This window comes from Gordionus sp. m RMFG-2023, chromosome 1 (assembly GCF_954871325.1).
Source record: "Gordionus sp. m RMFG-2023 chromosome 1, tfGorSpeb1-WG-v2, whole genome shotgun sequence".
Lineage (NCBI taxonomy): Eukaryota > Metazoa > Nematomorpha > Gordioida > Chordodea > Parachordodidae > Gordionus > Gordionus sp. m RMFG-2023.
Window position 1 is genome coordinate 65,417,398 of NC_088775.1, and position 14,586 is coordinate 65,431,983.

General features: G+C 25.6%; 1 long non-coding RNA gene across 1 annotated transcript; it reads right to left on the reverse strand.

The window, feature by feature from the left end:
• Positions 1-11,343: 11,343 nt before the first annotated feature.
• LOC135931574 (uncharacterized) lies at positions 11,344-11,622 on the reverse strand. The gene is made up of 3 exons (XR_010573090.1): positions 11,590-11,622; positions 11,489-11,538; positions 11,344-11,381 (listed from the first exon to the last, which is right to left on the reverse strand). It is a non-coding gene; the product is annotated as an uncharacterized LOC135931574 (long non-coding RNA).
• Between the last annotated feature and the right edge of the window lie 2,964 nt (positions 11,623-14,586).

Consider the following 14,586-nt stretch of genomic DNA (forward strand, 5'->3'; position numbering starts at 1 on the left):
ATTTTAATTTAACATGTTTATAATTTATTATTTTACCCTTTTACTTCAAAAAAAATCAAAAAAGATTAAAAAAGGCCATTATGACAATTGTCACTTATCTATGGTACATCCACATTTAAATTTAACAAGTTTACAATTTATTATTTTACCCTCTAAGTTCAAAAAAATTTAAAAGGGATTAAAAATGACGATTAAGACAATTTTTACTTTTCTATGGTAGATCTTCAGTGAAATTTTAATTTAATAAGTTTACAATATATAATTTCTTCAAAAAAAATTAAAAAAGATTAAAAATAACGATTATGACAATTGTCACTTTTCTATGGTACATATTCACTGAAATTTTAACTTAACAGGTTTACAATATATATTTTTACCTATTTGCTTTAAAAAAATTCAAAAAAGTTCAAAGATAACAATTATGATAATTGTCACATTTCTATGGTACATCTTCACTGAAATTTTAATTTAACATGTTTACAATATATAATTTTACCCTTTTGCTTCAAAAAAATTCAAAAAAGATTAAAAATAACGATTATGACAATTGTCACTTTTCTATGGTACATCCACATTTAAATTTCAATATAACATGTTTACAATTTATTATTAATCTCTGTTGCTTCAAAAAAATTCAAAAAAGTTCAAAAATAACGATTATGACAATTGTCACTTTTCTATGGTACATCCTCATTTAATTTTATATTTAATAAATTTTTATCTACTTGTAAAAAAGTTCAAAAATAACGATTGTGACAATTTTTACAATCATTAAAACCATCTCGAAACATGCTCAAAAAATTTTTTCTTGCCTATTTTACACCTAAAATTATTTTTATAGGTTCTGATATGAATATTATGACAATTGTCACTTTTGTAGTTTACACATTAAATATTAATTCATGTTTAAAATAATCATTTTTCTCTATTTCCAATTAAAACATATGTGAAATAAGTATTATGACAATTGTCACCTTTATATACTTTACAATCACTGAAATCATCTCAAAACATGCTCAACTAGGCTTTTTTAATTAAAATTATTTTTAAAGGTTCTGAGATGAGTATTATGACAATTGTCACTTTTATAGTTTACATTAAATATAAAACATTAAAATGATCATATAACATTTTTAAAATAATCATTATTAAACCAAATATTAAAAAAAATGCAATCGGTGTTATGACCAATTCTCTCTCACACACATTTACAACTTATTCAAAAAAAAAAATTTTTTTTCATGATTAAAAAATAATTAAAAAAAAATTTTATTTTTAAAGAATTTTTTACCAAAATAATATTTGCACAAAAAATTTTAAGATCAAAATTTCAAAAATGTTTTAATAAAGAATTCCTTACAAAAGATTTTATTTTATTATAAAATCCTCAAAATATTTTCTCAAAATTATAGAAGATTTTTTTACAAAAAATATTTTTTATTTTGCTCAAAAATCTTCTTTGAACAAGTTCAAAATTTTTTTTAGCGAAAAAATCTTCGCATTTATTGATCTTCAAAAGAGCAACGATCTGTGAAGATTTTTGAATTTTGAGCAAATGTTAACCCTGGTTGTAGTGTTGGCAGTGGTTGGAAATTTTTGTTAATAAAAAAAATTGATTTATTAAAATTATTCATAATTTTCTTTCTTTCTATCTTTATTCCATTTTGCATAACACATCATTTCCATAATCATTACATTTTCTCATTTTATCGTTTCTAACTTTTTTTTTTTATTAAGTTCAAAAATGTTACCAATATTTCTTGTCTACAGTTTACTTTGACTTATTCAATAAATATTTTAAAGCCATTTTGAAAAAAAATATAATAAATTTGTTAACAAAAATATGGAACAAAATATATTGAGATAATCTACTATTATTGATGCATTAACTATATTTATTATAAAATATCGAAGATATTGTTATGATTTTTAAGATAAACCCGGCCGAAGGCCGGGCAAAGGGCCGAAGGCCCGTTAAAGAAGGTCTGGGTGGCGAAGCCTCCCAGTCTTATATATGTATGGACCCCCTCTAAGGAAAATTCCTAGCTACGCCACTGGGTCTTGCCTATGTGGCTAATTTTAGCTGACTCTAAAACGACTTTAGAGTTTTTAGGTGAAAAAAATAGCTATATCTAATTAGCCTTAGACAAAGTTTATCGCCGATTATGCAAAGAGATTCGGCCACAATAAAACACTAAGTAATATTGAATGTAAAATTTAGAATCATGCGAATTTCCTTGTTATACATTTTTATAAAAATAATATTTTTATTTAAAAAAAATAATTTATGTTTAAAAAAATGCTTTCAAAGTAACAAAAAACAAAAATTATGTTATATAAACCCAAAGGTTTTAGAACATCTTTCTAAATGCAAAATTTTTAACTAGGTTTTAAAGTTTTTTTAATTTTAATAAGTTTTTCTTCGTGAAGTAATGACAGTGCCAATTTATTACTAGACCCTGGTTTTAGAACTTCTCTCTACCAACTTTTTACTGGGCTTTAAACCTGAAATATATGAAATTTTTTTATATTTCTAAATTTTATGCGTGGAGTCAAATATTAATCTCTTTAAAATTTTTATGAGCTCAAAGGTTTTAGCACATCTTCTAATCTCAAAAACTTTTAACTAGACTTAAAGTAAGGATTTTTGAATTTTAATCATTTTTATCCTCGTGGAGTAAAATAAAATGGCAGTGTCAATTATTTACTAGACCCAATTGTTTTACAACTTCTTTATAATGTCAAAAATCTTTTAGTGAGCTCAAAACATAAATATAATTATTTTTTATCATTTAATGAATGGAGTTTTTAAAAAAATGGAACTTGAAACTTATTTATGAACCTAAATGTTTTAGTACATCTTATAAAATTAAAAGCAAAAATTTTTCATAATTTTTCTTTCTCATAAGGTAAAATATAATGAGAGGGCCAATTTATTGCTAGACCCAATGATTTTAAAAGTTTTTCCAATATCTACTGGGCTTAAAAAAAATAATGGCATGAATATTTTTTATGAGCCCAAAGGTAATAGAACATCGTTCTTATATCTAAAGTATTTAACTAAGCTTAAAACAAAGATTAAAAAATTTTCTAATTTTTTTCCTCGTGGAGTAAAATATAATGGCAATGCCAATTTATTACTAGATCCAATGGTATGAGAACTTCTTCCTAATATCAAAATCTTTTTACAAAAAATAATTATATATTTTTTATATATTTCTGCATGTTACACGTGGAGTTAAAAATTAATGGTACTATAAATTTCTTATTAAATCCAAGGGTTTTCGAAATCTCTAATAACAAAAAGTCTTAATCCCGAGTAAATTAAACGAGTTTAGAATTTTATGTAATTTGTTGACCCAGCGAGCGGACTCATTGGGTCTGGTTGGATCGTGGTCGATTTTTCAACCCTAGCTTAGGGTTGGGTCGATTTCTTCGACTTCGATTCTTCTGGGTAGAACAAAGCGAACCAATTGGCTAAAATAATAAATTGATATATTTTAAAATTTTTGCCAGAAACAAGACGTTAATATTTTTTGTTTGTAGAATATAATTTTTACAATAAAAAATATTTTAAATATATTTGGACAAATAATTTTTTTATTTAGTGGCTTTTTGGGACAAATAAATAAATTTTGACCAGGCCGGGCAGGACACATTTTTAAAAAAATTTCTAACCGGTGTAACGTTTTAAATAAATCCCTGTTTTAAATAAATTCTAATTTAATGATATTGACATTTATGACTGAATTTCAGATTTTTCAATTATGATGAAGAATGTGTTAAGATCAATTTTTCTTAATCAATTTTTCTAATATCTTAATAAAATTAATCATTTTTAGATAAAGTATATAAAAACATAACCAATTGCTAGCCTACAAAGTAATTATATATTATTTTATTATTAAAAATATGGTTTATATATTCAGATCTTGATATCATTATAACAACGATGAACATCATTATCAATAATTTATAGACTGGCATAAAAACCTTATTAATATTATACCAATACTAACCTTTGCAATGTAAATTATTGCAATTATTTTAAATAATAAATTTCAGCTATTTTCATTGAATATATTATTTATTGAATACAATAAATTAAATTTATGGATATGGGCTTGGGCTAAAAAAATTTCATTTCAATTAAGCTTATTTAAATCTTTACTAACTTAAAAAATTATTGCAAATTTTTTCTATATAATAAATTCATTATTGCAAACAAAACGATTGCCTAAATGCACTGAAATATTGTTTATTTTCATTGAATATTTTTTTATTTTCATTGAATACTATAAATTAAATTTTTGGATGTGGACTTGGGCCATTTATTATATATATATTATTTTTTTATTCATTTCAACAGTTGATTTTGATACAAAAATTAACATTCTTTTCCTCAATCAATTGACGAAGACGATAAATCAAATATATAAATTTTGTTTATGATATTTCTATTCATTTTAATATAGAATTCAATGGGATACATTGGCGTACGCAGCTAGGGGGGGAGCAGGGGGACAAATCCCCTCCCCACCCAAAGCCAAAATGCAGATGCCGGACATATTTTTCAAAAATATTATTTTTTATATTTTTATATTTTATTATATTTATTCATATCTATTTCTTTTTAAATTTTTATATTATTACCTTTTTCATTTACTAATTTACTTTATCAATTAATTTCATTTTCAAGTTTTCCTTGTGGCGTAATATTTATCTATTATTTTTAAATTTCCCGGTATTATAATTTTCAAATTTCTAGTCATGGATATTAGACTTTTTTTAAAAAACGCTGAAGGTGAAAATCATGCCAAAAAGCAAAAAAGTATAGTATAATAATTTAATAAAATTTAATTTAAAAATATTTTTAGCAATTAAACCCCCCCCCCTACCCCCATAATAGCTAATAATGAAAGAATTGTTGAAAAAATAATAGATAGTCAGTATATAGAGCCATCTAAAGGTCAGTTATTCTAAAAATACATTTGGTATTTAATAAATAATTTTACATTTTTATGTAAATAAATAATTTTACATTTTTATGTACTTTTGGAGGTTTTTTTAAACACCTACTTTGAAAATGAAATGTTAATTTAATTATGTAATAATAAAATAACTGAATCATAAGATTATTTTAAAGAACCTTGTAATAGTAAGGATGGGATATTAAAATAAGAATTTTAGGTATTTAAATTAGTAAAAGAATGAGATTGCAACAATGTGCAGCAATAATTTTTTTAAAAATAATTTTAATTTAATAACTAGAGTACAATGATCATCCATATGATATAGCCAATTTTTTAGATAAAGATAATATTAGCCTAGAAGAAAGACATATACTTCTTAAAAAGGTATATATTAAAGATAACTATGATAAATATTTTATTTAATAATAGATTTATATTCCACCCCTTAATTTTCAATATCCCCAAACTTTATGTAATCGAAAGTTAAAATTTCAAAATAGCTATTTTACAAGGTGGTTATGGCTAGCATATTCCATCCGAGACAGTGGAGCATATTGCAAAATATGTGTCCTGTTTGGACCACGATATGCTGGCATAAATCTAGTTAAGCTTAACACTCTTGTTAAGACTCATTTCAATAAATACAAAGATGCGGGGGAGATTTTTGACAATCGTCAGAAAACAAATTATCACAAAAGCTGTGAACTTATGATTTCCCCAAAAGAATCAATTCAAAAGGGGATATGATTTCCATTTCAGCAATAATTGATAAAAATAGGGTTAAAATTGCAAAAGAAAATAGAGGCAAGATAAAACTAACTATTGAGGCTATTTTATATTCCTAGCACTTCGTGGCCACAAGGATTCAGGAAGCTTAAATTTTAATAATAATGATAACGAAAGTAATTTACGTGGACTTTTAAAATTTAAAGCATTAGGAGATCCTGTATTAATGGAGAGCCTCATTAGTACCAATAAAAATGCTACTTATCTCAGTCCTAGGATACAATATGAGATAATTGATATTTGCAACAATATCATTTTAGAAAAATTGATTGTTGAAATCAATTCTGCCCCATGCTTCTCAATTTTGGCAGATGAGACCACGGACATTGCTGGCATTGAGCAGATGTCGTTGTGTGCGCGATATGTAGATACTCATAAAAACATTATCAAGGAAATGTTTCTCCAATTTATTCCTGTTTCAAGCATGACTGGGTCTGCTTTAGCTGATGTAATATTTGTGAATCTTAAAAAATTAAAAGTAATAATTAATCTTATTATATAATTATTTTCAAAAATATAGCTAAATATAAATATGATACGTGGACAAGGGTATGATGGAGCACGTGCAATGAGTGGACAATTCAATGGGCTTCAAGCATTTATTAAAAAAAATTCCCAACCGCTATATATGTCCACTGTGCTGCCCATTCACTCAACTTAGCAATATCGGATTCATGTTCTTTACCATTGATATCAAAATGCTTAGGTTTTTAATTATTAAAATTAAATTTTCTATATTTATATCAGGTAAAATATCTAGTATCTAAGAGATGTTTAGATACCCCAATCGTCAAAATATATTGAACAGAATTATATCTGAAACTCCTTGCCCAACAAGGAGAAAAAAATTGCAAAAAGCTTGTCCAACAAGATGGAGTCTTCGACATCAAGCAGCAACAGCTTTTATCGAGTTAGAAGAGCCGATTATTAATGCTCTTACAGAAATATCACAATGGTCTGAAAGAGATATTTCTTCAGAAGCAAGCAAGTTACTGGATTCAATACTTATACCAAATTTTATTTTCGCATTAGAATGTATTAATAAATTATTTAATTATACAACTATTTTATGTAATACTTTTCAAAAACCTGATATTGATTTGATTGAGATGATGAGAATAGCAGAGACAATTATATTAGAACTCGAATAAATTAGAGCTAATGCTGATGAGGAATTTCATATTTTATATGTTAATGTTGAATCAAAAGCAGAGCTATATGAGTTCAATATTTGTCTCCCTCGACTTGCAGTAAGGCAAACTTATCGTCCAAATATTAATATAGGGTCAATAGAAGAATATTATAAAATAAATGTCTTTATACCTTTTTTGGATACATTTATAACCCAAGTAAATGAAAGGTTTTTAAATCATCAAGAAGCACTTATTAATCTGCAGATATTACTTCCGCAAAAGCCCTCTGAACCTTTTTCAGATGGTGATAGAAAAAAATAAAATATTTGAAAGATTTTTATCATGAAGACATTAATGTATCTCATGATGCTTTATTAGCTGAATGCCAACTATGGTATAAAAGATTAACTATGGTTGATATAGTCCCAAAAAATGCTATGGATGCTTTGCATCATTTCAAACATCTTTTAGATTATTTTCCCAATATATTGAAATTATTATATATATTAGCAACTCCTCCCATTAGTACTGCAACTAATGAGAGAACATTCTCTTCTTTAAGAAGATTAAAAACGTACCTAAGAAGTATAACTTCTGAAAGTAGGTTGAATGGTCTGGCCCTTTTGAATATTCATTAGCATTTGACGCCAAACACGGATGAGATAATTGAAAAATTAGCCCACTCCCAACGAAGATTGGATTTTACATTATAAAAATATAATGTTTCTATAATATTTTTTGTGCTATCATTTTTTAATGTCTTATATATTTTTCTTTTACATAAAAAAATATAATTATTCAAATTTCCAACATTTAGATTTTTTATACTCTATATATAAATTTTAAAGGCTCAAAAAAATTTAAATTTTTATTATGGATTATTTATTTTATAGTCATCATATCCTGGTTATATCTTAATATTTTATAATTCAGATTTATTTAAAGTATTTATATGCCGCCGGTTATATCCGTTTAATATTTTTTAAATCAAATTTATTTTTATATACCAGTTTATATATTTAATTTTTTATAATTCATATTAATTTAAATTTGTATATTAGAAATAGTTATTAGTCCTAATAAATTTATGCTTGATTTTAAATAACAATAATTTTATTTAAAAAAATTTTAATTATCCCCCCCCCCCACACTAAATTCCTGCGTACGCTACTGATGGGATAATATCCTTTATCAGAAATATCCACCATCGATGTCTTCCAAAAAGTTTACGACTCAATCTGCGAGTATAGGCCTCAATTCGCAATGGTAAAATGCTTCCCCATTCTCATAAAGGTGAAGCATTTTGGAGCATGACCGAAGAATTCAACTTCTTAAAAAAGTTCTGTGATACTAATGTGTCAGCAATATCCCTTGCTGCCCATTTTTGTAACTCCAAGACTTACAGCAAATTGGCTAATAGTTAAAATATATATAAATAATATATTATATGATCAATAATATATTTTTATATATAATACACAATAGTAAATTGTTTCACCTTTCTTATAATGGTGAAACAATTTTAGATTGTAACAGACGAGCTTAAATCCTTGAACAAGTTATATTGAAGTGGATGTGATACTAATGAGGCAAAACCTTTAGCTGACCATTTTAGTATCACTAAGTCTCAAAGCTAATTGGCTAGTAGATAAAATATTTTTGCTAAATCATGTATTATATTTTTAGCTTTTGGTAGTCAAACGTTAATTTTGTAAAATGTTGTAACATTTTCCAGCGTAGCAACATAAGATTTGATAAAACCAGCAATGAGTTGCATTCAATTACGATGCCAGCAAAGGTTTTAAAGTTGATTACATAACAAAACCTAATGAAGAATAAAATATTGGTAGTCTGTATTACGAGGAATTGCTTTGTAGAATGGATATTAGTAGTAGGAATTTAGCTCAATTTAAATATAAAAATTTAATTAATCAAGAAAAAAACAGTTTTATTATTAAAACTAGTAGAAAGCCCGTCAAAAATGACGGGGAATGAAAATTTTCTTCGTTCTTTTATGAAAGATGTTACCTTTTATTTAAAAACCATAATTTTATACTTTTTACCTCCCCCCTTCAGGTCAAGTCCAACTCTTAATACTAAGAGTGAATACTATTTATTGATTGAAAATATATTTAAATTATCTTTCAACCCAAATCAAAATTCTTTGTTAAAATATTATTGATTCCCTATGGCTAATATTTAATATTATAAAATCCCAAGCCAGGTTCAATCAAGCCCACAATAATTTTTAAAAATTTCTCCACCCGGGGACCATAATAATTTTAGTAGTTCAGAACTAAAATAAAATTTTAAAATATCGTAATACATTAATCAGAGATCCTCATGGTCCTTTTTTTGATCAGGCCCGGTCCAGACCTGGGAAAATTTTTTTTAGCCAATGTCTGGCTCATATTATATATTAAAAACTTTCCAAGCGTCCAAGACCTTAATAATTCTAGAAAATATTTAATTTTAAAATTTCTCAAACCTGGTTCAACCCATAATAATTTTAAAATATTATTCCAAGCCAGGCCCATAATAATTTGTAAAAGATTTTCCCAAGCCCCGAGATAGTTAAATTTCTAATTAATTTATCATAACCCGGCCTTAGGCTGGAGGAAGTGCAGCCTGGGAATTATAAATGACATGAAATCAGAAATTCTCATGAATAACAAATGGCAAAGGATCACAAATCAGGAGATATAAGAGTTTAAATAAAAAATATATGGATATGGGGTTAAGAATGGATATTAAAAAAATATTATTAATTTATGTATTGCCATAATATAAATGTGTTTATTTTCGTAGGCTAGTTTTATTGAGAAAGAACCATGAGAAAAAAATTGTAAAAATATTTACTATATGCAAAATAATAAGTATATATGTGAATTAAGATAAATATTGTTTGGAGAACCATTTTGGCAAGCTTTCTATAATGTAGGATCGTAGAGAATATAATTTGTTTTTAAATATTTAAAAAGGTAACGATTTGCCATTTTGAATTGAAATTTTCCCCTTTTTATTGGATCTTTTCCTTTTTGATAGAACCTTTACCTTTTTTATCAAACTTTTAATGGGTAATTAAGGGTGCTTGAAAGAAAATAGAAATCCAGAATCAGTTGGAATTAAACTTTTTCTAAGAATTATAGGAAGAAAGGGAAAAGAAAAATAAAAAGAAGCAGGAGAAATGAAAGGAATTGGGAAAGGGAAGGAAAAAAGGAAATAGGAAAAAGTAAAATAAAAAATAGAGAAAAGGGGAAAGTGAAAGAAAAAATAGAAAAAAAGGGAAAGTGAAAGAAAAAATAGATTAAAAGGGAAAAGTGAAAGAAAAATGAAAAGGAAAGAAAAGGGGTAAGGAAAAAAAAGAGCAAGGAAAAGAAAAAGGGAAAGGAGGAAAAACATGTAAAGGGAAAGAAAAGATATGAGAAGGAAAAGAAAATAGGAAAGTAGAAAGGAAATAAAATCTGGAAAGGCAAGGGAAAGAGAAAGAAAAAGTAAAGGAAAGGGGAAAGAAAGGTTGTAATGAAAATAAAGGGGGAGGGGGGAGGTAGGATTGTTAAAAATCTGATTTAGGTCGATTTTTAAAAACAACCTAATTATTTTGGCCAAAATAATATTAGGACTGAAGATTTTGCTCGTAGATGGCAAAAATGTTTACACATATATTTTGCCAAACCTTATATAATTTTATTTTTTCTAAAATAATAATAGAATCATTTTTGTAAATCGACTCAAATCAGCATTTTAATAACCCTATAAAAATTGAAAGGTAAAGAAAAAAGGTAGAAAAGGAACAAGGAAAGGGAAAAGAAAAAAGGAAGAAAAAGGAAAGAATAAATACAACTTATTATTATTTTTATTGAAATAAAACCTGTAGAGGACAGCCAGTATTAGTACCCTTTAGAGAGCATATCCAGTGTAGTGGATTATTATCCACTTTGGAAATTTAAACCGGGGGGGGGCACATCCTTGTTGCTAAATCCATCTAACAACACTTTGACAAAAATGAAAATAGCCACCCTTAATAAATTGTGTATTTAAAATTCCCCTCCCTTTACAATGTTATAAATGATATTTATGATATATATCTTTATCATTAATATATAAATATTTATTAGAGTATAAAAGGTTATTATTATAATTTGATTTTATAAATTTATAAAATGCTTTTTAAAAAAAAAAATATTGAAATTTAAATGATGATTAATCTATTTAAAAATTAAATAAATAAGAAAATTAATTTTGAATATTGTAATATAATTGATATAATGAAAATATTATGTATAATATAGTATTTTAGATTGATGGTAAATAACTGTTTTCACTGATAGCAGCTTCTTGAGTGAGAGTGGTAATATCATCTTGAATAGCTTTATAATTGATATAGTAAAAATATTGGTAGAATATTGTATTTTACATTGAATTGGTGAATAATTGTTTTCACTGATAGCAGCTTCTTGAGTGATAGTGGTAATATGATCTTGCATAGCTTTATAATTAATATAATAAAAATATTATGCAAATTTTGTAAAAAATAAATTAAAATGATTTGTAAAATTTTGTAAAGATAAATTAAAAGAATATTTAAGGTTTTACTTTATCATCCTACAGTACAGTTGCATGGTTAACTGAAGTTATTGGCTCATCTGTTAGTATAGATATTAAAATAAAAATCAAATAAATAAATAAAAACGTACTGATGACATGACATAGTGAGGACATCGGGAAATTATAATATAGAATAACTAAATTGAATTGTATTTTCTCACGAACCGGTTATAAAACATAGCTGCAAACTCATAATAACAATTTATAATATAAATTGAGTAAAAATAAAAATAAAAGTTTAGTACATATTATTATAACAAAACTTTAATTGAAATTTTTTATAGTTTTGGTCATTTTAATTATATCTAATTTTTATGTATTTTGTATTTTTCATTTTTAGCCTTATTAATGGTCTGTCTATTATAGCTTATATGTATGTGGCACTTGTTTTTATTAGTTATGTTGGTTTTATTGAACAATTTAAATTTTATTATAACTTATACCTTCTATTTTGAGTTTACAAGAAATATATATTATATTACTTTTTAGTTTCTATAATATTATTAAATAAAACTAATGGTTAATATAACATAGTCTAAAATAAAAATATACTTGGCATATAATCTAACAATTAGAACTTATACATAATCTGAAAATATAATAAATAAAATTAATATAGTCCCCTTCAATCTCAGGTAACAATTGATATATTTATTAGAGGTCTGCGCCCGCCCATTATTTATAAAAAAATTTTAACCCAAGCCCGCTTATAAAATTTAATTGTGGCCATTATTTCAATTTTTAAGCATCTAATAAAAAAAAAATTCAGCATTACACTTTTATTAATTGGCAATTAGACCCAATTTTATCGTTTTGTTTAATTGAGAATTGTCTTTTTGATAATATCCGGTTATTTTTTATTATCTATCAAATCTTCATAATTTACATGCTGAATGAAGAAGGATGTGCCACTTTTGTTATTATATTTATAGATAGATTCGCAATCATTGCAGCGAATCCAATCTAGCTTTTTGTCATTTTCATCGAAAATGATTTAATTGTTTCCACATTAAAGATTTGAGTTTATTGTCGAATTCATTATCTTTTAACTTGCAAAAATTATTTTTTATTTTTTTAGATATATATTCTTATTTCATAATATAATTTTAAAATAAAAATTAAATTAAAAAATTTTTTTTTTAAATTTATGTTATAAAAAATAAAATTATGAAAAAGGCAAATATAAAGATAAACTAAAATAAAATAATACAATGCAGATTGCAGACCCAAAAATGAAATTTTAATTTTCAATATCCAAAAATGATTATTTATTTTTAAAGAAATGTTTTTAAAAGGAAATTTTAATTTTTGATACACAAAAAAGTTTTTTTATTTTAAGAAAAAAGTTTTGTGTTTATTACATAATATAGTTAGGAAAGTGTTCTTCACTTAAAAAAAACGATTGGTACAATAAAAAAAGAAATATTGTTATTGATCATTTAAATAATTATGATTTTTTTTTAAATATCTTTGACCCGCCCATCCATTGTTTAAATTACTTAACCCGCCCACCCATAGGTTCAAAATTTTTTAACCAGCCCTCCTGCCCGTTCTCGAAAAATATTTTACCCGCTCAATGCAGACCTCTAATATATATCATGATTTCATTTTTTAGCTAGTTTAGATTTTATTTTATTTTATCTTATATTATTATATTTTTCCAGCTGCAATCATAAATAGTGGTGAGCAGCTTTACTTTATTATATCATGACACCCAACACTGAATTAACATTCATAAATTTTATATTACATAAATAAATTAGTAAATTAAGGTATTCACTCATAAATCAGATAGATGGCAATTTATCTTAGTCTTAATTTCTATTTTTAGCACACTAAAATTTATGAGGTTAATTCCCTTCTTAATAGAGTATAAAATATATCAATAATCTTTAATTTAACAAAAGGTATGAACACAAATGGGGGTTGATTTAAGTGCTTTGCCTGAAAGTGAGGATGGCTATAATTATATTGATGAGCAGTTGATTACTTCAGCAAATATATTGTAGCCATGCCTTTAAAAGATAAAACAGATCGGTATAGCGTTTCTATGCATACATGGAAGAACAAAAGTATAATAAATTTGATAATAAAATATTAATATTATATTTTAGATTCAAATTAATAATCAAGGAAGTGAGTTTGTGAACGAAATAAGCAATAATTATTACAAACTCGTAGGGCATTGTTGAAAGAGTGACTAGGACCATCCAAAATGCACTACTATATATTAAGGGTGATCAATTAATTTGGACAGATGCCTTGCCTGGCATAATATTTGCCTATAATACGCCTCCCCATGAATCATTAAAATTTACTCCCTATGAGCTGATGTATAGTAGAAAAGCAAAACAAGCTTATGGGTTACGATAAATATCATTTATATATTATATATTATGTCTCTATTTAAGGTTGACGAGGAAAAGGATATAGATCCTGACAATGTCCCTTAAGCATATTTGGAATCTTGTTTTCAAGTTAAAATTTGCAGGATGAATGATATTCATGAGATAGCTGCTAGTAATATAGATATTGCTAAGCTTAAACAACAGAGGGACTATAAAAGTCGTAATGCTGGTAGGGTATTTAGTTAATTATCAAGTGATTATCTGGAACAGCCGTTGGGCTGATAAAAAAAGATGGTAAAATAACCAGGCCTTGGATGGGTCCTTATAAAATAATTATTCTTATAAGTAAAATTTATCATTATTATTAAATTAATTTTAATATCTAGGCAATTTTGAGCTCATAAATGCTAGTGGTAGCTTTTTAAAGAGCAAAACAAATGTAAGTAATATAAAACATTACTTTGCAAGAAAAGGTATATAATTAATTGTCTTAATTACTTAGTAATATTCATATTTCCTAGATGATAAAAACTCTGAAGTAGTGAGATAAATGAGGAGTTAAATGCCCAAGAAAATGAAAGGTATTAATTTTTAAAACTCCCATTATTTTTTTAAAAATATTTAGTCTCAAAATTACTCAACAAGATTATTGGAGAAGTGGATGAGAATTGTGAAGACCAAAAATATAAAATATTTATTATTATACGTATTTTTTAGACGATGCAGATTTTAAGAGGG